The following is a 25,000-nucleotide window of genomic DNA, read 5'->3' as shown; positions in this document are numbered from 1 at the left end:
CTGGTGGTACCGTGGTGGTAGCTGGTACTACCATGGTGGAAGCTAGTGCTACCATGATGGTAGCTGGTGGTACCGTGGTGGTAGCTGGTGCTACCATGGTGGTAGCTAGTGCTACCATGTTGGTAACTGGTGCTACCATGGTGGTAGCTGGTGCTACCATGGTGGTAGCTGGTGTTACCATGATGGTAGCTGGTGGTACCGTGGTGGTAGCTGGTGCTACCATGGTGGTAGCTAGTGCTACCATGATGGTAGCTGGTGGTACAGTGGTGGTAGCTGGTGCTACCATAGTGGTAGCTGGTGTTACCATGATGGTAGCTGGTGCTACCATGATGGTAGCTGGTGCTACCATGAAGGTAGCTGGTGGTACCATGATGGTAGCTGGTGGTACCGTGGTGGTAGCTGGTGCTACCGTGATGGTAGCTAGAGGTACCATGATGGTAGCTGGAGGTACCATGATGGTAGCTGGTGCTACAATGATGGTAGCTGGTGCTACCATCATGGTAGCTGGTGGTACCATGATGGTAACTGGTGGTACCATGATGGTAGGTGGTGGTACCATGATGATAGCTGGTGGTACCATGATGGTAGCTTTTGGTACCTTGATGGTAGCTGGTGGTACCATGATGGTAGCTGGTGGTACCATGATGATAGCTGGTGGTACCATGATGGTAGCTGGTGGTACCATGATGGTAGCTGGTGGTACCATGATGGTAGCTGGTGGTACCATGATGGTAGCTGGTGGTACCATGATGGTAGCTTGTGGTAAGATGATGGAAACTGGTGGTACCATGATGGTAGCTGGTGGTACCGTGGTGGTAGCTGGTGCTGCCATGATGGTAGCTGGTGGTACCGTGGTGCTACCATGATGGAAGCGGGTGGTACCATGATGGTAGCTGGTTCTACCGTGATGGTAGCTGGTGGTACCATGATGGTAGCTGATTGTACCATGATGGTAGCTGGTGGTACCGTGGTGGTAGCTGGTGGTACCATGATGGTAGCTGGTGGTACCATGATGGTAGCTGGTGGCACCATGATGGTAGCTGGTGCTGCCATGATGGTAGATGGTGGTACCATGATGGTAGCTGGTGGTACCATGGTGGTAGCTGGTGCTACCATGATGGTAGCTGGTGCTACCATGATGGTAGCTGGTGCTACCATGATGGTAGCTGGTGGTTCTGTGGAGGTAGCTGGTGCTACCATGATGGTAGCTGGTGGTACAGTGGTGGTAGCTGGTGCTACCATGGTTGTAGCTGGTGGTTCTGTGGAGGTAGCTGGTGCTACCATGATGGTAGCTGGTGGTACCGTGGTGGTAGCTGGTGCTACCATGATTGTAGCTGGTTTTACCGTGGTGGTAGCTGGTGCTTCTATGGTGGTAGCTGCCTACCTGCCACCCTGCCTGCCTGCCACCCTGCCTGCCTGCCACCCTGCCTGCCTGCCACCCTGCCTGCCTGCCACCCTGCCTGCTTGCCACCCTGCTACCCTGCCTGCCTGCCACCCTGCCTGCCTGCCACCCTGCCAGCCTGCCACCCTGCCTGCCTGCCACCCTGCCTGCCTGCCACCCTGCCTGCCTGCCACTCTGCCTGCCTGCCACCTTGTCGGCCACCCTGCCTGCCTGCCATCCTGCCTGCCACCCTGCCTGCCACCCTGCCTGCCACCCTGCCTGCCTGCCACCCTGCCTGCCTGCCACCCTGCCTGCCACTCTGTCTGTAACCCTGCCTGACATCCTGCCTGCCTCCCTGCCTGCCTCCCTGCCTGTCACTCTGCCTGCCACCCTGCCTGCCTGCCACCCTGCATGCCACCCTGCCTGCCACCCTGCCTGCCACTCTGCCGGCGACCCTGCCTGCCTGCCACCCTGCCTGCCACCCTGCCTGCCACCCTGCCGGCCACCCTGCCTGCCTTCCACTCTGCCTGCCACCCTGCCGGTCACCCTGCCTGCCTGCCACCCTGCCTGCCACCCTGCCTGCCACCCTGCCGGCCACTCTGCCTGCCATCCTGCTTGCCACCCTGCCTTCCACCCTGCCTGCCTGCCACCCTGCCTGCCACCCTGCCGGCCACTCTGCCTGCCATCCTGCCTGCCACCCTGTCTGCCATCCTTCCTGCCACCCTGCCTGCCACCCTGCCTGCCACCCTGCCGGCCACCCTGCCTGCCACCCTGCCTGCCACCCTGCCTGCCACCCTGCTGGCCACCCTGCCTGCCTGCCACCGTGCCTGCCACCCTGCCTGCCACCCTGCCGGCCACTCTGCCTGCCATCCTGCCTGCCACCCTGCCTGCCACCATGCCGGCCACTCTGTCTGCCACCAAGCCTGCCACCCTGTCTGCCATTCTGCCTGACACCCTGCCTGCCTCCCTTCCTGCCTCCCTGCCTGCCACCGTGCCTACCACCCTGCCTGACTGCCACCCTGCCTGCCTGCCATCCTGCCTGACACCCTGCCGGCCAACCTGCCAGTCTGCCACCCTGCCTGCCACCCTGCCTGCTCCCCTGCCTACCTCCCTGCTTACCCCCGTGCCTGCCACCCTGCCTGCCACCATGCCTGTAACCCTGCCTGACACCCTGCCTGACACCCTGCCTGGGACCCTGCCTGCCTGCCACCCTGCCTGCCAGCCACCAGGCCTTCCTGCCACCTTGCCTCCCAGCCACCCTGCCTGCCTGCCACTTTGCCTCCCTGCCTGCCTCCCTGCCACCCTGCCTCACTGTCTCCCTGCCACCCTGCCACCCTGTCATCTTGCTACCCTGCCACCCTGTCACCCTGCTACCCTGCCACCCTGCCACTCTATCACCTTGCTACCCTGCCACCCTGCCACCCTGCGTCCGTGGTGCCTGCCACCATGCCTCCCTCCCACCCTGCCTCCATGCCACCCTGCGACCCTGTCACCTTGCTACCCTGCCACTCTGCGACCCTGCCACCCTAGTACCTGCCACCATGCCTCCCTGCCACGCTGCCTCCATGCCACCCTGCCACCATGCCACCTGGCTACCCTGCCACCCTACCACCCTGCCACCCTACCACCCTGCCACCCTGTCACCCTGCCACCCTGGTACCTGCCACCATGCCACCCTGCAGGGTGAGGCTTGCTTCTACCTGCCTTTATTCTCTTTCAAATAGCGATTGTCAAGCTGCTCCACACCTGTTATATCACCTCACCTGTTATATCACCACACCTGTTATATCACCACACCTGTTATATCACCACACCTGTTATATCACCACACCTGTTATATCACCACACCCGTTATATCAACACAACTGTTATATCACCACACCTGTTATATCACCACACCTGTTATATCAACACAACTGTTATATCACCACACCTGTTATATCACCACTCCTGTTATATCACCTCACCTGTTATATCACCACACCTGTTATATCACCACACCTGTTATATCACCACACCTGTTATACAACCACACCTGTTATATCACAACACCTGTTATATCACCACACCTGTTATATCACCACACCTGTTATATCACCACACCTGTTATATCACCACACCTGTTATATCACCACACCTGTTATATAACCACACCTGTTATATAACCACACCTGTTATATCACCACACCTGTTATATCACCACACCTGTTATATAACCACACCAGTTATATCACCACACCTGTTATATCACCACACCTGTTATGTCAACACACCTGTTATATCACCACACCTGTTATATCACCACACCTGTTATATCACCACACCTGCTATATCACCACACCTGTTATATCACCACACCTGTTACATAACCACACCTGTTATATCACCACACCTGTTATATCAACACACCTGTTATATCAACACACCTGTTATATCACCACACCTGTTGTATCAACACACCTGTTATACAACCACACCTGTTACATCACCACACGTTTTATATCACCACACCTTTTATATCACCACACCTGTTATATAACCACACCTTATATATCACCACACCTGTTATATCAACACACCTGTTATATCAACACACCTGTTATATCACCACACCTGTTATATCACCACACCTGTTATATCAACACACCTGTTATATCACCACACCTGTTATATCACCAGAACCTGTTATATCACAACACCTGTTATATCAACACACCTGTTATATCACCACACCTGTTATATAACCACACCTGTTATATCACCACATCTGTTATATCACCACACCTGTTATATCACCACACCTGTTACATCACCACACCTGTTATATAACCACACCTGCTATATCATCACACCTGTTATATCACCACACCTTTTATATCAACACACCTGTTATATCACCACACCTGTTATATCAACACACCTGTTAACTCACCTCAACTGTTATATCACCACACCTGTTATATCACCACACCTGTTATATCACCACACCTGTTATATCAACACACCTGTTATATCACCACACCTGTTGTATCACCACACCTGTTACATCACCTCTCCTGTTATATCACCATACCTGTTATATCACCACACCTGTTGTATCACCACACCTGTTATATAACCACACCTGTTATATCAACACACCTGTTATATCACCACACCTGTTATATCACCACACCTGTTATATCACCACACCTGTTATATAACCACACCTGTTATATCACCACACCTTCTATATCACCTCACCTTCTATATCACCACACCTGTTATATCACCACACCTGTTATATGACCACACCTGTTATATCACCACACCTGTTACATCAACACACCTGTTATATCACCACACCTGCTATATCACCACTCCTGTTATATCACCACACCTGTTATATCACCGCACCTGTTATGTCAACACACCTGTTATATCACCACACCTGTTATATCACCACACCTGTTATATCACCACACCTGTTACATCACCACACCTGTTATATCACCACACCTGTTATATCACCACACCTGTTATATCACCACACCTGTTATATCAACACACCTGTTATATCAACACACCTGTTATATCACCACACCTGTTATATCACCCTTCTGTTATATCACCACACCTGTTATATCACGACACCTGTTATATCACCACACCTGTTACATAACCACACCTGTTATTTCACCACACCTGTTATATCACCTCACCTGTTATATCACCACACCTGTTATATCACCACACCTGTTATATCACCACACCTGTTATATCAACACACCTGTTATATCACCACACCTGTTATATCACCTCACCTGTTATATCACCACACCTGTTATATCACCACACCTGTTATATCACCTCACCTGTTATATCACCACACCTGTTATATCACCACACCTGTTATATCACCACACCTGTTATATCACCACACCTGTTATATTACCACACCTGTTATATCACCTCACCTGTTATATCACCTCACCTGTTATATCACCACACCAGTTATATCACCACACCTGTTATATCACCACACCTGTTATATCACCACACATGTTATATCACCACACCTGTTATATCACCACACCTGTTATATCACCACACCTGTTATATCACCTCACCTGTTATATCACCTCACGTGTTATATCACCACACCTGTTATATCACCACACCTGTTATATCACCTCACCTGTTATATCACCTCACCAGTTATGTCAACACACCTGTTATATCACCACACCTGTTATATCACCTCACCTGTTATATCAACACACCTGTTATATCACCACACCTGTTATATCACCTCACCTGTTATATCACCTCACTTGTTATATCACCACACCTGTTATATCACCTCACCTGTTACATCACCTCACCTGTTACATCACCACACCTGTTATATCACCACACCTGTTATATCACCTCACCTGTTATATCACCACACCTGTTATATCACCACACCTGTTATATCACCACACCTGTTATATCACCACACCTGTTATATCACCGCACCTGTTATATCTCCTCACCTGTTATATCACCACACCTGTTATATCACCACACCTGTTATTTCACCTCACCTGTTATATCACCTCACCTGTTATATCACCTCACCTGTTATATCACCACACCTGTTATATCACCTCACCTGTTATATCACCACACCTGTTATATCACCACACCTGTTATGTCAACACACCTGTTATATCACCTCACCTTTTATATCAACTCACCTGTTATATCAACACACCTGTTATATCACCACACCTGTTATATCAACACACCTGTTATATCACCACACCTGTTATATCAACACACCTGTTATATCACCACACCTGTTGTATCACCACACCTGTTATATCAACACACCTGTTATATCACCACACTTGTTATATCACCACTCCTGTTATATCACCACACCTGTTATATCAACACACCTGTTATATCACCACACCTGTTATATCACCACACCTGTTATATCACCACACCTGTTATATCAACACACCTGTTATATCACCACACCTGTTATATCACCTCACCTGTTATATCACCACACCTGTTATATCACCACACCTGTTATATCACCTCACCTGTTATATCACCACACCTGTTATATCTCCACACCTGTTATATCACCACACCTGTTATATCACCACACCTGTTATATCACCTCACCTGTTATGACACCACACCTGTTATATCACCTCACCTATTATATCACCACACCTGTTATATCACCACACCTGTTATATCACCACACCTGTTATATCACCACACCTGTTATATCACCACACCTGTTATATCACCTCACCTGTTATATCACCTCACCTGTTATATCACCTCACCTGTTATATCACCACACCTGTTATATCACCACACCTGTTATATCACCACACCTGTTATATCACCACACCTGTTACATCACCTCACCTGTTATATCACCACACCTGTTATATCACCTCACCTGTTATATCACCTCACCTATTATATCACCACACCTGTTATATCACCACACCTGTTATATCAACACACCTGTTATATCACCACACCTGTTATATCACCTCACCTGTTATATCACCTCACCTGTTATATCACCTCACCTGTTATATCACCACACCTGTTATATCACCTCACCTGTTATATCATCACACCTGTTATATCACCACACCTGTTATATCAACACACCTGTTATATCACCACACCTGTTATGTCAACTCACCTGTTATCAACACACCTGTTATATCACCGCACCTGTTATATCAACACACCTGTTATATCACCACACCTGTTATATCAACACACCTGTTAAATCACCACACCTGTTATATCACCACACCTGTTATATCAACACACCTGTTATATCACCACACCTGTTATATCACCACACCTGTTATATCAACACACCTGCTGTATCACCACACCTGTTATATCACCACACCTGTTATATCAACACACCTGTTATATCACCACACCTGTTATATCACCACACCTGTTATATCAACACACCTGTTATATCACCACACCTGTTATATCACCACACCTGTTATATCACCACACCTGTTATATCAACACACCTGTTGTATCACCACACCTGTTATATCACCTCACCTGTTATATCACCACACCTGTTATATCACCACACCTGTTATATCACCACACCTGTTATATCACCAAACCTGTTATATCACCACACCTGTTATATCAACACACCTGTTATATCACCACATCTGTTATATCACCACATCTGTTATATCACCACACCTGTTATATCAACACACCAGTTATATCACCACACCTGTTATATCACCACACCTGTTATATCACCACATCTGTTATGTCACCACACCTTTTATATCACCACACATGTTATATCACCACACCTGTTATGTCACCACACCTGTTATATCACCACACCTGTTATATAACCACACCTGTTATGTCACCACACCTGTTATATCAACACACCAGTTATATCACCACACCTGTTATATCACCACACCTGTTATATCACCACATCTGTTATGTCACCACACCTTTTATATCACCACACATGTTATATCACCACACCTGTTATGTCACCACACCTGTTATATCACCACACCTGTTATATAACCACACCTGTTATGCCACCACACCTGTTATATCAACACACCAGTTATATCACCACACCTGTTATATCACCACACCTGTTATATCACCACACATGTTATATCACCACACCTGTTATATCACCACACATGTTATATCACCACATCTGTTATGTCACCACACCTGTTATATCACCACACCTGTTATATAACCACACCTGTTATGTCACCACACCTGTTATATCACCACACCTGTTATATCACCACACCTGTTATATCACCACACATGTTATATCACCACATCTGTTATGTCACCACACCTGTTATATCACCACACCTGTTATATAACCACACCTGTTATGTCACCACACCTGTTATATCACCACACCTGTTATGTCACCACACCTGTTATATCACCACACCTGTTATATAACCACACCTGTTATGTCACCACACCTGTTATATCTTCCACCACCACCTTGACTACCACCAAATTTTGGGAGATGAGGTGCAGCATCAAGTTAGATGAGGTGCAGCAACTAGGTAGATGAGGTGAAGCAACTAGGTAGGTGAGGTGCAGCAACTAGGTAGATGAGGTGCAGCAACTAGGTAGATGAGGTGCAGCAACTAGGTAGATGAGGTGCAGCAACTGGGTAGATGAGGAGCAGCAACTAGGTAGATGAGGTGCAGCAACTAGGTAGATGAGGCGCAGCAACTAGGTAGATGAGGTGCAGCAACTGGGTAGATGAGGAGCAGCAACTAGTTAGATGAGGTGAAGCAACTAGGTAGATGAGGTGCAGCAACTAGGTAGATGAGGTGCAGCAACTAGGTAGATGAGGTGCAGCAACTAGGTAGATGAGGTGCAGCAACTAGGTAGATGAGGTGCAGCAACTAGGTAGATGAGGTGCAGCAACTAGGTAGATGAGGTGAAGCAACTAGGTAGATGAGGTGAAGCAACTAGGTAGATGAGGTGAAGCAACTAGGTAGATGAGGCGAAGCAACTAGGTAGAAGAGGTGAAGCAACTAGGTAGATGAGGAGCAGCAACTAGGTAGGTGAGGTGAAGCAACTAGGTAAATGAGGTGAAGCAACTAGGTAGATGAGGTGCAGCAACTAGGTAGATGAGGAGCAGCAACTAGGTAGATGAGGTGCAGCAACTAGGTAAATGAGGTGAAGCAACTAGGTAGATGAGGAGCAGCAACTAGGTAGATGAGGTGCAGCAACTAGGCAGATGAGGCGCAGCAACTAGGCAGATGAGGTGCAGCAACTAGGTAGATGAGGTGAAGCAACTAGGTAGATGAGGTGCAGCATCTTGGGAGATGAGGTGCAGCATCTTGGGAGATGAGGTGCAGCATCATGATCTGTCGTAATGTCAGCTGTGTGATGGATTCTGACAGTTTCTCCGATACCTGAAACCTGTCTGTCAGCCTGTTGCTGGTGTGGTGGTGTACTGGTGTGGTGGTGTACTGGTGTGATGTACTGGTGTGGTGTACTGGTGTGATGGCACACTGGTGTGATGGTGTACTGGTGTGATGTACTGGTGTGGTGTACTGGTGTGGTGGTGTACTGGTGTGATGTACTGGTGTGGTGTACTGGTGTGATGGTACACTGGTGTGATGGTGTACTGGTGTGATGGTGTACTGGTGTGGTGGTGTACTGGTGTGATGGTGTACTGGTGTGATGGCGTACTGGTGTGGTGGTGTACAGGTGTGGTGGTGTACTGGTGTGATGATGTACTGGTGTGATGGTGTACTGGTGTGGTGGTGTACTGGTGTAGTGGTGTACTGGTGTGATGGTGTACTGGTGTGATGCTGTACTATTGTGATGCTGTACTGGTGTGGTGGTGTACTGGTGTGATGGTGTACTGGTGTGATGGTGTACTGGTGTGATGGTGTACTGTTGTGGTGGTGTACTGGTCTGATGGTGTACTGGTGTGGTGGTGTACTGGTCTGATGGTGTACTGGTGTGATGGTGTACTGGTGTGGTGGTGTACTGGTGTGGTGGTGTACTGGTGTGATGGTGTACTGGTGTGATGGTGTACTGGTGTGTTGGTGTACTGGTGTGATGGTGTACTGGTGTGGTGGTGTACTGGTGTGGTGGTGTACTTGTATGTTGGTGTACTGGAGTGATGGTGTTCTGGTGTGATGGTGTGCTGATTTGATGGTGTACTGGTGTGGTGGTGTACTGGTGTGATGGTGTACTGGCGTACCTAGAATGGCACCACTGCCAACCTTGATTGTGCCATCCTTGATGGTGCCAACCTTGATGGTGTCAATCTTGATGGTGCCAACTTTGATGGTGTCAACCTTGATGGTGCCAACCTTGATGGTGACAACCTTGATGGTGCCAACCTTGATGGTGTCAACCTTGATGGTGCTAACCTTGATGGTGTCAACCTTGATGGTGTCAACCTTGATGGAGCCAACCTTGATGGTGTCAACCTTGATGGTGCCAACCTTGATGGTGTCAACCTTGATATTGTTAACCTTGATGGTGTCAATCTTGATGGTGTCAACCTTGATGGTACCAACCTTGATGGTGTCAACAATGATGGTGTCAGCCTTGATGGTGTCAACCTTTATGGTGCCAACCTTGATGGTGTCAACAATGATGGTGTCAACCTTGATGGTGCCAGCCTTGATGGTGTCAACCTTGATGGTGCCAACCTTGATGGTGCCTATCTTGAAGGTGCCAACCTTGATGGTGTCAATCTTGATGGTGTCAACCTTGATGGTACCAACCTTGATGGTGTCAATAATGATGGTGTCAACCTTGATGGTGTCAACCTTTATGGTGCCAACCTTGATGGTGTCAACAATGATAGTGTCAACCTTGATGGTGCCAGCCTTGATGGTGTCAACCTTGATGGTGCCAACCTTGATGGTGCCTATCTTGAAGGTGCCAACCTTGATGGTGTCAACCTTGATGGTGCCAACCTGGATGGTGCCTACCTGGATGGTGCCAACCTTGATGGTGCCAACCTTGATGGTGTCAATCTTGATGGTGTCAACCTTGATGGTGTCAACCTTGATGGTGCCAACCTTGATGGTGTCAACCTTGATGGTACCAACCTTGGTGTCAACCATGATTGTGTCAACCTTGATGGCGTCAACCTTTATTGTGCCAACCTTGATGGTGCCAATCTTGATGGTGTCAACCTTGATGGTGCCAACCTTGATGGTGCCTATCTTGATGGTGCCAACCTTGATGGTGTCATCCTTGATTGTGCCAACCTGGATGGTGCCAACCTAGATGGTGCCAACCTTGATGGTGCCAACCTGGATGGTGCCTATCTTGATGGTGTCAACCTTGATGGCGCCTATCTTGATGGTGCCAACTTTGATGGTGTCAACCTTGATGGTGCCAACCTTTATGGTGCTACCCTTGATGGTGCCAACCTTGACGGTGCCAACCTTGATGGTGCCAACCTTAATGGTGTCAACCTTGATGGGAAGCCTAGTTTCACTTGCTAGTTATCAAGGTAACCCTGACTGAAGACTCCACCCGCTAGTTAATCTAGATAATCAGTCCCACAGTATATCAAATACCCATATATGCTAGCTAGTGAACAATGTGCTAGGAGTATAACTAGTGGTGGACCTCTTGTTATGCTAGTACCTTGGTTAGACCACTAGAGGCCCTCTTGTTATGCTAGTACCTTGGTTAGACCACTAGGGGCCCCCTTGTTTTGCTAGTACCCTGGTTCCACCATTAGGGGCCCCCTTGTTATGCTAGTACCCTGGTTCCACCAGTACGGGCCCCCTTGTTATGCTTGTACCCTGGTTCCACCATTAGGGGCCCCCTTGTTATGCTAGTACCCTGGTTCCACCATTAGGGGGCCCCCTTGTTATGCTAGTACCCTGGTTCAACCAGTAGGGGCCCCATTGTTATGCTATTACCCTGGTTACACCATTAACACCACTACTACTACCACTACTACCACCACCACTACTACTACCACTATTACCACCACTACTTCCACCAATACCATTAACCACTTCTACCACCACTACTACCACCACTACCACCACCACTACTACTACCACTACTACCACCACCACTACCACTACTACCACCACTACTACCACTACTACCACCACTACTACCACAACTACCACTACTACCACCACTACTACCACCACTACTACCACCACTACTACTACTACTTCCACCACTATCACTACTACCACCACTACTACCACCACTACTACCACCACTACCACTACTACCACTACTACTACCACTACTACCACCACTACTACCACCACTACCACAACTACCACTACCACTACCACTACTACCACCACTACTACCACCACTACTACTACCACTACTACCACCACTACCACCACTATCACCACTACTACCACTACTACCACCACTATTACCACTACTTCCACTACCACCACCACTACTACCACCACTACTACCACCACTACTACTACTACCACTACTACCACTACTACCACCACCACTACTACCACGACTACCACCACAACTACTACCACTACAGCAGTGTTGTCAGCTGGTGTTGCCAATCAATATGATCAAGCTTTACAAGCTTGATCCATTAAGCTGTTGATCCTCAGCTTAACCAGACACCTCTCTCTCTCTCTCTCTCCAATTTTCACACTGGTTGGTATGGAGGGGTAAGGCAAGTGAGGGGGACCAGGAGCTACAACACGACAAGTAAGTTATGGGAGGGGGACCAGGAGCTACAGAACAACAAGTAAAGGAGAGAGAGACCAAGAGCTACAACACAACAGTTAAGGGAGAAGGGACCAGGAGCTATAAAATAACAGGTAAGCCAGGGGAGGGGACGAGGAGTTGCAACACAACAGGTAAAGGAAGGGAGGGGAGAAGGACCAGGAGCTACAACTCAACAGAAAAGGGAAGAAAGGGAAGGAGACCAGAAGCTATAACACAACAGATATGGGAATGAAGGGGAGGGAGACCAGGAGCTGCAACACAGCAGGTAAGAGAATGAAGAGGAGGGAGACCAGGAGCTGCAACACAGCAGGTAAGAGAATGAAGGGGAGGGAGACCAGGAGCTGCAACACAGCAGGTAAGAGAATGAAGGGGAGGGAGACCAAGAGCTGCATCGCAGCACGTAAGGGAAGAAGGGAGAGGGGTAACAGGAGTTACAACACAACAGGTAAGGGAGAGGGGTACCAGGAGCTACAACACAACATATAAGGAAAGGGAGGGGAGAGACACCAGGAGCTACAACAAAACAGGTAAGAGACAGGGAGACCAGGAGCTGCAACATAACAGGGGGACCAGGAGCTACGACGCAACAGGGGGTGATCAACAGCTACAACACAACAGGGGGTGATCAGCAGCTACAACACAGCAGGGGGTGACCAGGAGCTACAACACAACAGGGGTGACCAGGAGCTACAACACAACAGGGGTGATCAGCAGCTACAACACAACAGGGGATGACCAGGAGCTACAACACAACAGGGGGTGACCAGGAGCTACAACACAACAGGGGGTGACCAGGAGCTACAACACAACATGGGGTGATCAGCAGCTACAACACAACAGGGGTGACCAGGAGCTACAACACAACAGGGGATGACCAGGAGCTACAAAACAACAGGGGATGACCAGGAACTACAACACAACAGGAGGTGACCAGGAGCTACAACACAACAGGGGTGACCAGGAGCTTCAACACAACAGGGGTGACCAGGAGCTAAAACACAACAGGGGATGACCAGGAGCTACAACACAACAGGGTGACCAGGAGCTACAACACAACAGGGGTGACCAGGAGCTACAACACAACAGGGGTGACCAGGAGCTACAACACAACAGGGGGTGACCAGGAGCTACAACACAACAGGGGTGACCAGGAGCTACAACACAACAGGGTGACCAGGAGCTACAACACAACAGGGGGTGACCAGGAGCTACAACACAACAGGGGATGACCAGGAGCTACAACACAACAGGAGGTGACCAGGAGCTACAACACAACAGGGTGACCAGGAGCTACAACACAACAGGGTGACCAGGAGCTACAACACAACAGGGTGACCAGGAGCTACAACACAACAGGGGATGACCAGGAGCTACAACATAACAGGGGTGACCAGGATCTACAACACAACAGGGGTGACCAGGAGCTACAACACAACAGGGGATGACCAGGAGCTACAACACAACAGGGGGTGACCAGGAGCTACAACACAACATGGAGGTACCAGCAGCTACAACACAACATGGAGGTACCAGCAGCTACAACACAACATGGAGGTACCAGCAGCTACAACACAACATGGAGGTACCAGCAGCTACAACACAACATGGAGGTACCAGCAGCTACAACACAACATGGAGGTACCAAGAGCTACAACACAACATGGAGGCACCAGCAGCTACAACACAACATGGAGGTACCAGCAGCTACAACAAAACATGGAGGTACCAAGAGCTACAACACAACATGGAGGTACCAAGAGCTACAACACAACATGGAGGTACCAGCAGCTACAACACAACATGAAGATACCAGCAGCTACAACACAACATGGAGGGACAAAGAGCTACAACACAACATGGAGGGACCAAGAGCTACAACACAACATGGAGGTGCCAAGAGCTACAACACAACATGGAGGTACCAAGAGCTACAACAAAACATGGAGGTACCAAGAGCTACAACACAACATGGAGGTACCAAGAGCTACAACACAACATGGAGGTACCAGCAGCTACAACACAACATGGAGGTACCAGCAGCTACAACGCAACATGGAGGGACCAAGAGCTACAACACAACATGGAGGTACCAGCAGCTACAACACAACATGGAGGTACCAGCAGCTACAACACAACATGGAGGTACCAGCAGCTACAACACAACATGGAGGCACCAGCAGCTACAACACAACATGGAGGTACCAGCAGCTACAACACAACATGGAGGTACCAGCAGCTACAACACAACATGGAGGTACCAGCAGCTACAACACAACATGGAGGTACCAGCAGCTACAACACAACATGGAGGTACCAGCAGCTACAACACAACATGGAGGGACCAGCAGCTACAACACAACATGGAGGTATCAGCAGCTACAACACAACATGGAGGTACCAGCAGCTACAACACAACATGAGGTACCAGCAGCTACAACACAACATGAGGTACCAGCAGCTACAACACAACATGAGGTACCAGCAGCTACAACACAACATGGAGGTATCAGCAGCTACAACACAACATGGAGGTACCAGCAGCTACAACACAACATGAGGTACCAGCAGCTACAACACAACATGGAGGTACCAGCAGCTACAACACAACATGGAGGTACCAAGAGCTACAACACAACATGGAGGTACTAAGAGCTACAACACAACATGGAGGGACCAAGAGCTACAACACAACATGGAGTTACCAGCAGCTACAACACAACATGGAGGGACCAAGAGCTTCAACACAACATGGAGGAACCAAGAGCTACAACACAACATGGAGGTACCAGCAGCTACAACACAACATGGAGGGACCAAGAGCTACAACACAACATGGAGGGATCAAGAGCTACAACACAACATGGAGGTACCAGCAGCTACAACACAACATGGAGGGACCAAGAGCTACAACACAACATGGAGGGACCAAGAGCTACAACACAACATGGAGTTACCAGCAGCTACAACACAACATGGAGGGACCAAGAGCTACAACACAACATGGAGGGACCAAGAGCTACAACACAACATGGAGGGACCAAGAGCTACAACACAACATGGAGGTACCAGCAGCTACAACACAACACGGAGGTACCAGCAGCTACAACACAACATGGAGGTACCAGCAGCTACAACACAACATGGAGGTACCAGCAGCTACAACACAACATGGAGGTACCAGCAGCTACAACACAACATGGAGGTACCAGCAGCTACTACACAACATGGAGGTACCAGCAGCTACAACACATGGAGGTACCAAGAGCTACAACACAACATGGAGGTACCAGCAGCTACAACACATGGAGGTACCAGCAGCTACAACACAACATGGAGGGACCAAGAGCTACAACACAACATGGAGGCACCAGCAGCTACAACACAACATGGAGGTACCAAGAGCTACAACACAACATGGAGGTACCAGCAGCTACAACACAACATGGAGCGACCAAGAGCTACAACACAACATGGAGGGACCAAGAGCTACAATACAACATGGAGTTACCAGCAGCTACAACACAACATGGAGGGACCAAGAGCTACAACACAACATGGAGGGACCAAGAGCTACAACACAACATGGAGGTACCAGCAGCTACAACACAACATGGAGCGACCAAGAGCTACAACACAACATGGAGGGACCAAGAGCTACAATACAACATGGAGGTACCAGCAGCTACAACACAACATGGAGGTACCAGCAGCTACAAAACAATATGGAGAGACCAAGAGCTACAACACAACATGGAGGGACCAAGAGCTACAACACAACATGGAGGGACCAAGAGCTACAATACAACATGGAGGTACCAGCAGCTACAACACAACATGGAGGTACCAGCAGCTACAACACAATATGGAGAGACCAAGAGCTACAACACAACATATAGGGACCAAGAGCTCCAACACAACATGGAGGGACCAAGAGCTACAACACAACATGGAGGGACCAAGAGCTACAACACAACATGGAGGGACCAGCAGCTACAACACAACATGGAGGTACCAGCAGCTACAACACAACATGGAGGGACCAAGAGCTACAACACAACATATAGGGACCAAGAGCTACAACACAACAAGCGGGGGGGGGGTAACACTACCACTTAATATTCCGGGCAAAACATCAGACAACACAATTAACTTTGGCACACTGGTGGTGCTGCTGCCAGGGTGCCCAGGCAGAAACAACCGGAAATGAACACCCTTTTATAATTGTTGGCAAACCACACTGTTGCTGGTAGTTGTGGTAGGTGGGTGTTGCTGGTAGGTGTGGTGGTAGTTGTTGGGTGGTGGTAGTAGGTGTGGTAGTAGTTGTTGTGTGGCGGTAGTAGGTGTGGTAGTGGTTACGGCTGTTGGGTGGTGGTAGTAGGTGTGGTGGTAGTTGTTGGGTGGTGGTAGTAGAGGTGTGGTGGTAGTTGTTGGGTGGTGATAGTAGATGTGGTAGTAGTTGTTGTGTGGTGGTAGTAGGTGTGGCAGTGGTTGTGGCTGTTAGGTGGTAGTGGTGGTAGGTGTGGTAGTAGTTGTGGTTGTGGGGTGGTGTTGGTTGTGGTAGATGTGGTAGTGGTTGTGGCTGTTGGGTGGTGCTTCTGGTAGGTGTGTTAGTGGGTGTGGTTGTTGGGTGTTGGTGGTGATGAAGGTAGTTATGGTAATAATTGTGATTGTTGGATGGTGGTGGTAGGTGTGGTAGGTGTGTTAGTGATTGTGGTTGGTGGTAGGTGTGGTAGTAGTTGTGGTTGTTGGGTGGTGGTGGTGGTGGTGGTAAGTGTGGTTGTTGGGTGGTGGTAGTGGTGGTAGGTGAAGAAGTAGTTGTGGTTGTTGGGTGGTGGTGGTGAAGGTAGTTGTGGTAGTAGTTGTGGTTGTTGGATGGTGGTGGTAGGTGTGGTAGGTGTGTTAGTGATTGTGGTTGGTGGTAGGTGTGGTAGTAGTTGTGGTTGTTGGGTGGTGGTGGTAGGTGTGGTTGTTGGGTGGTGGTAGTGGTGGTAGGTGTGGTTGTTGGGTAGTGGAAGTGGTGGTAGTAGTAGTAGTGGTGGTAGTAGTGGTAGTGGTGGTAGTAGTGGTAATGGTGGTAGGTGTGGCAGTAGTTGTGGTCGTGGTGGTAGGTGTGGTTGTTGGGTGGTGGTAGTGGTGGTAGGTGTGGTAGTAGTTGTGGTGGTGGTAGGTGTGGTTGTTGGGTGGTGGTAGGTGTGGTTGTTGGGTGGTGGTAGTGGTGGTAGGTGTAATTGTTGGGTGGTGGTAGTGGTGGTAGGTGTGGCAGTAGTTGTGGTGGTGGTGGTAGGTGTGGTTGCTGGGTGGTGGTAGTGGTAGTAGTGGTGGTAGGTGTGATTGTTGGGTGGTAGAAGTGGTGGTAGGTGTGGTAGTAGTTGTGGTGGTGGTAGTAGTTGTGGTGGTAGTAGGTGTGGTAGTAGTTGTGGTTGTTGGGTGGTGGTGGTAGAGGTGGCAGTGGTGGTAGTGGTGCTAGGTGTGGTTGTTGGGTGGTGGAAGTTCTGGTAGTTGGGTGGTGGAAGTGGTGGTAGGTGTGGCAGTAGTTGTGGTGGTGGTGGTAGGTGTGGTAGTTGGGTGGTGATATTGGTGGTAGGTGTGATAGTAGTTGTGGTGGTAGGTGTGGTAATGGTTGTAGTTGGGTGGTGGTGGTAGGTGTGGTTGTTGGGTGGTGGTAGTGGTGGTAGGTGTGGTTGTTGGGTGGTGGTAGTGGTGGTAGGTGTGGTTGTTGAGTGGTGGAAGTGGTGGTAGGTGTGGTTGTTGGGTGGTGGAAGTGGTGGTAGTGGTGGTAGTGGTGGTAGGTGTGAAACATCACCTGACGTAATGTTCAAGGTGTGAAACATCACCTGATGTATTGTTACAGGTGTGAAACATCACCCGATATTACAACCCATGAGTCCCAATGGCCTGTTATCCTGGGTGTAAAGGGAGCAAAATAAACACAGCAGAAAAACTTTTGACTTATATTATCCTTCACCAATTTAGAACAGAAGTATGTACACTATATACACTATGTACAGTGATAGGTATTAGTGCACTCCACGGTAAGCAAGGCAGAATAGAAGCCACTAAAGAGCAGACCGTGCTTCAACCAGCTCTAGAATGGGAATGGCAAGGGCAGACAGGAGAGTGGTACCCACATCACCTCTGCAATTGCCAAAACCATCTTCTCATTGGCTGGAACCTGGGTACTGGTTGAACGACAGGGCCCCATCATCAACCCTCAGTCCCTGGTTCTCTGGTTGGGGGAGATAGCCTGCAAATGAGGGTGTGTACATGCGCCGAATAAAGGTTACGTACTTTTTGCATGCCACACCCCCACCCCGAGAAGGCTCAGGATTAGGCTGCCACCTCCCAGTGGTAACCGTGCCACCATGGCACCAAATAATGGGACCGTCTTTCCTCTTAACCAGCCAACTCTTAGATAGAGCTCAGCTTTTCTCGTGACAAAAAGCCAAATCCTAAACTCAGAGCGAGACAACAGACAGTCGGGCTAACATAGGTCCAAGACACGGGCGGACGGTAGCCTGCATCCCCTCACTAAAAAAATACCCCACACCAGGGGATAAAAAAGAGCTTGAAAGGGGTCACCACAAGTAACCTAACATCCTATCCTGATATATAATTATAATATTGTTAGACTCTAGATAAAGAGTCTGCCAACATATTTTCTTTGCTGGAAATGTGTAAGATTTTGATAAATTAGGGTTGCAGTCGTAGACTCCATCTCATGAGCCTCGTATTGTGGTTCTTCATGGCTTGGAGATATACTAGAGGGTTGTGGTCATTATAGAGAGTGACCACCTGCGAAGTCTGGCCCACGTAAACATCGAAGTGCTCCAAAGCCAGTACCAGCGCGAGGGCTTCTTTTTCAATGGTAGAGTAAGCCCTCTGGTTCGGCTGGAACTTTGCAGAGAAGAAGGCTACAGGCTGCAACTCCTCATCCCCCTTTTGCAACAGTACTGCCCCAACCCCAGACTCACAAGCATCAACCTGTAATGAGAAAGGTTTGGAGAAGTCTGGAGACAAAAGAATGGGTGCAGTACACAATAATCTTTTTGCTTTATTAAAAGCACCTTGACATTCTGGGGTCCAATTAAAGGGAACTTTGTGACTGGTAAGAGAGGTAAGAGGGGTTACAATATCTGAAAAATTCTTAAAGAATCTTCTGTAAAATCCTATCATGCCTAGGAAACGTTGAAGAGATTTCCTATCATGAGGAACTGGATAATCTTTAATGGCAAGAACTTTAGCAAGTTTAGGAGCAACTTTACCACTACCTACTTCATGGCCTAGAAAAGTGACAGTGGCCTGGCCAAAGGAAGACTTAGATAAATTAACAGTTAAATGGGAACTCTGAAAGGTCTCAAAGAGAGCCTAAATAGGTGTTGATCCCAAGTATCAGACACCACAACAATATCATCCAGGTACGCTGCCATGCCTTCAAGTTCTTTAATAGCCTGATGGATAAGTTTCTGGAATGAAGAGGGGGAGTTTTTCATTCCGAAGGGGGTAGCTGTATATTGATAATGACCTCCTGGAATTACGAAGGCAGAGATTTCCTTCGCCTTATCCGTCAAAGGTACCTGATAGTAACCTTTAAGGAGATCTAACTTGGACACAAAAGTAGCCTTACCCACAAAGTCTATTACGCCATTCAGACGAGGAAGAGGGTAAGCATATGTGATTGTGACCTCATTCACTTTACGGTAGTCTGTACACATACGAAACCCTCCATCAGCCTTCTTCACTAGGATGCACGGTGAAGCCCATGGACTAGATGACTCCTCCACTAACCCATGCTCTAACAGAAATTCTACTTCCTGCTGAAGAAGTCTCTGCTGTCCAGGATTAGCTCTGTAGGGGGAGAGTTTTATAGGTTTAGAGTTTCCCACATCTACATCATGATAACCTAACGTACATTTTTTCGGCACATCCAAAGAATATCAGGGTATGACTGTAGAAGAGCAGTTAAACTTGTTGCTTGAGTTTCAGATATCCCCACCATTAAAGGGCTAGGGTCCTTGAGGCGGACAGAGTTTGGAAGTTTGATATTAATTTTAGAAATAGAGTGCAAAGAGTCAGAGTCGTCCTCAGAGGTAGAGGACAGAGTCATTACTGGGACTTTATCTGGTGTATGGAAAGATTTTAATTGATTATTATGGTAAGTTTTAGTTTTTAAGGTCTTATCAAGGGGAGCTACCACATAATTTGCATCAGACAATTTGCAGGAGGTCCTGGGTTATTACAACCCAGGAGTCCCACAGGCCTATTATCCTGGGTGTAATGGGAGCAAAATAAACACAGCAGAAAACCTTTTGACTTGTATTATCCTTCACCAATTTAGAACAGAAGTATGTACACTATATACACTATGTACAGTGATAGGTGTTAGTGCACTCCACGGTAAGCAAGGCAGAATAGAAGCCACTAGAGAGCAGACCGTGCTTCAACCAGCTCTAGAATGTGAATGACAAGGGCAGACAGGAGAGTGGTACCCACATCACCTCTACAATTGCCAAAACCATCTTCTCATTGGCTGGAACCTGGTTACTAGTTGAACGACGGGGCCCCATCGTCAACCCTCAGTCCCTGGTTCCCTGGTTGGGGGAGATAGCCTGTAAATGAGGGTGTGTACATGCGCCGAATAAAGGTTACGTACTTTTTGCATGCCACACCCGACGTATTGTTCCAGGGGTGAAACATCGCTCGATGTATTGTTCCAGGTGTGAAACATCACCTGACGTATTATTGCAGGGGTAAAACATCACTCGATGTATCATTCTAGGTGAGAAACATCACCCGACATATCGCTCCAGGTGTGAAACATTACCCGACGTATCGTTCCAGAGGTGAAACATTTCCCGATGTCTCCCCCAATAAGAGTTTCAGTTTTTACGTTTTTTTTACGTTACGTTTTACAACGTTCCGTCATCGTTCGCTAATTCTTTCATTTCGCTAAATTCGCGAATGTCGCCAAGATAACGGTAGTTAGATTGGCGCCAATTATTGACGGATTTGGCGTAACTAGCGTTGATGCTGGTGTCATCAGTGTTAATTATTGTGGGGTAATTTGATGAGTTTTGTGTGTGTGTGTGAGTGTGTGTGTGTGTGTGTGTGTGTGTGTGTGTGTGTGTGTACTCACCTATTTGTGGTTGCAGGGGTCGAGTCCTAGCTCCTGGCCTCTCTGACTGAAGAAATACTTCCTAACATCCCTGTGACTCGTCTGAGTCTTCAGATTCCAATTGTGTGTGTGTGTGTGTGTTATTACTGTTCGCACTATTGAACAGCGATTTAGTGCCGAAGGAGGTAGCATAGGTAGCAAAGATAATGGGAATGGTGTGAGTAAATAACGGGCAAAGTGAGGAAATGACCGATAGCCAGTTCGTGGAGGGGAGCAGTTGAACTCGAGAGGGTAGACCACGAAGTGAGAGTGGGCCCAGCGTCCCACTGACCTGGGCAGTCCTAGAGAGGGCAACACCAGAGTGTCGCAGAAGATGCAACTAGGAGACAGACATGACTGTCTACAGGTGAGTGATGTGTGTGTACTCACCTAGTTGAGGTTGCAGGGGTCGAGTCTAGGCTCCTGTGTGTGTGTGTGTGTGTGTGATTGTGAGTGTGTGTGTTGTGTGTGTGTGTTGTGTGTGTGTGTGTGTGTGTTGTGTGTGTGTGTGTGTGTGTTGTGTGTGTGTGTGTGTGTGTGTGTGTGTGTGTGTGTGTGTGTGTGTTGTGTGTGTGTTGTGTGTGTGTGTGTGATTGTGAGTGTGTGTGTTGTGTGTGTGTGTTGTGTGTGTGTTGTATGTGTGTGTGTGATTGTGAGTGTGTGTGTTGTGTGTGTGTGTGTGTGTTGTGAGTGTGTGTATGTGTTGTGTGTGTGTTGTGTGTGTGTGTGTGTGTGTGATTGTGAGTGTGTGTTGTGTGTGTGTGTGTGTGTGTGTGTGTGTGTGTGTGTGTGTGTGTGTGTGTGTTTGTGTGTGTGTGTGTGTTGTGTGTGTGTGTGTGTGTGTGTGTGTGTGTGTGTGTGTGTTTGTGTGTATGTGTGTTTGTGTGTGTGTTTGTGTGTGTGTGTGTGTACTCAGCTAATTGTGGTTGCAGGGGTCGGGCTCAGCTCTTGGCCCCGCCTCTTCACTGATCGTTACTAGGTCTCTCTCTCTCTCTCTCTCTCTCTCTCTCTGCTTCCTGAGCTTTGTCATACCTCGTTTTAAAGCTATGTATGGTTCCTGCCTCCACTATATCACTTGCTAGGCTATTTCACTGCCTGACAACTCTCTGACTGAAGAAATACTTCCTAACATCCCTGTGACTCGTCTGAGTCTTCAGATTCCAATTGTGACCCCTTGTTTCTGTGTCCCATCTCTGGAACATCCTGTCTCTGTCCACCTTATCTATTCCAAGCAGTATTTTGTATGTCGTTATCATGTCATCCCTGACCCTCCTGTCCTCCATTGTCGTCAGACCGATTTCCCTTAACCTTTCTTCGTAAGACATTCACCTTAGCTCTGGAACTAGCCTTGTTGCAAACCTTTGCACTTTCTCTAATTTCTTGATGTGCTTGACCAGGTGTGGGTTCCAAACTGCTGCTGCATACTCCAGTATGAGCCTGACGTACACAGTGTACAGTGTCTTGAACGATTCCTTACTAAGGTATCGGAACGCTGTTCTCAGGTTTGCCAGGCGCTCATATGCTGCAGCAGTTATCTGGTTGATGTGTGCTTCTGGAGACGTGCTCGGTGTTATACTCACCCACAGATCTTTCTCCTTGAGTGAGGTTTGCAGTCTTTGGCCGCCTATACTCTGTCTGCGGTCTTCTTTGCAATTCCCTGATCTTCATGACTTTGCATTTGGTGGATTTAAATTCTAGGAGCCAGTTGCTGGAACAGGTGTCCAGCCTGTCCAGGTCTCTTTGCAAACCTGTCTGGTCCTCATCTAATTTAATTCACCTCATTAACTTCACATCATCTACAAACAGGGACACTTCTGATTCCATCCCTTCCATCATGTCATTCAAATATACCAAAAATAGCACTGGTCCTATGACTGACCCCTGTGGGACCCCGCTCGTCACAGGCGCCAACTGTGATACCTCATCACGTACCATGATTCGTTGTTGCCTCCCTGTCAGGTATTCTCTGATCCATTGCAGTGCCCTTCCTGTTATACGCACCTGATCCTCCAGCTCCTGCACTAATCTCTTGTGAGAAATTGTGTCGAAGGCCTTCCTGCAATCCAAGAAAATGCAATCAACCCAGCCCTCTCTCTCGTGTCCTACTTCTGTTACCTTGTCATAAAACTCCAGAAGGTTTGTGACACAGGATTTGCCTTCCACGAATCCGTTCTGGTTGTTGTTAATAATCTTGTTCCACTCCAGGTGCTCCACCACTCTCCTCCTGATAATCTTCTCTATGACTTAACATACTATACATGTCAGGACACGGGTCTATAGTTCAGTGTTTCGTTTCTGTCTCCTTTTTTAAAACTTGGGACTACATCTGCCATCTTCCATACATCAGGTAGTTTTCCAATTTCAAAGGAAGTGTTGAAGATTGTGGTTAGTGGCACACACAGTGTCTCTGCTCCCTCTCTAAGGACTCACAGAGAGATACTGTCTGGTCCCACCCCCTGTCAGGTATCAAGGTATGTGTATGATATATACTGATATATACACCTGTCAATATATATATATATATATATATATATATATATATATATATATATATATATATATATATATATATATATATATATATATATATATATATATATATATATATATATATATATACGTATATATATATATATATATATATATACATGTATAATATATATATATAATATATATATATAATATATATATATATAATATATATATATATATATGTATATATATATATATATAAAAAAATATAGGGAGGTACCACCTCTAGAACTGTTATGGGGACCCTCATCCTCAGAGAAAAGAATAAACTTGCTTCTGGGAAAACTCAAGATTCTCCCTGAAGCTGTTTGAGAATTTTCTCCTACCACCCCCTATATTATGTATATATATTTTATTTAAAGACAAAATACATTGACAAAACATTCACAAAAATATGATACAAAGTAAAACAACATAGGTAACTCAGAGCTACATCTCGAATACTTCGTCCAGCTCCCCTGCGGTGGGCCGCGTGCCCAGAATGCTGCAGGCATTTCCTCTCTGAATCGCAACACTGAGTCTCTGAAAGAGGAAGCTGGTCGCCCTGTGGTCCTTGGTTTCTATGATGAGCTTTTCACCCAGCTCTTTGAGGAACTTTAGAGCACACTTGCCCCATGCTCCAAGGGTCTCCGACCCTATTGGAATGAAGTTAT

The sequence above is a fragment of the Cherax quadricarinatus genome, chromosome 96 (genome assembly GCF_038502225.1).
Source record: "Cherax quadricarinatus isolate ZL_2023a chromosome 96, ASM3850222v1, whole genome shotgun sequence".
Taxonomy (NCBI): Eukaryota; Metazoa; Arthropoda; class Malacostraca; order Decapoda; family Parastacidae; genus Cherax; species Cherax quadricarinatus.
The sequence above is the reverse complement of the archived record's forward strand: the minus strand, read 5'-3'. Positions refer to the sequence as shown.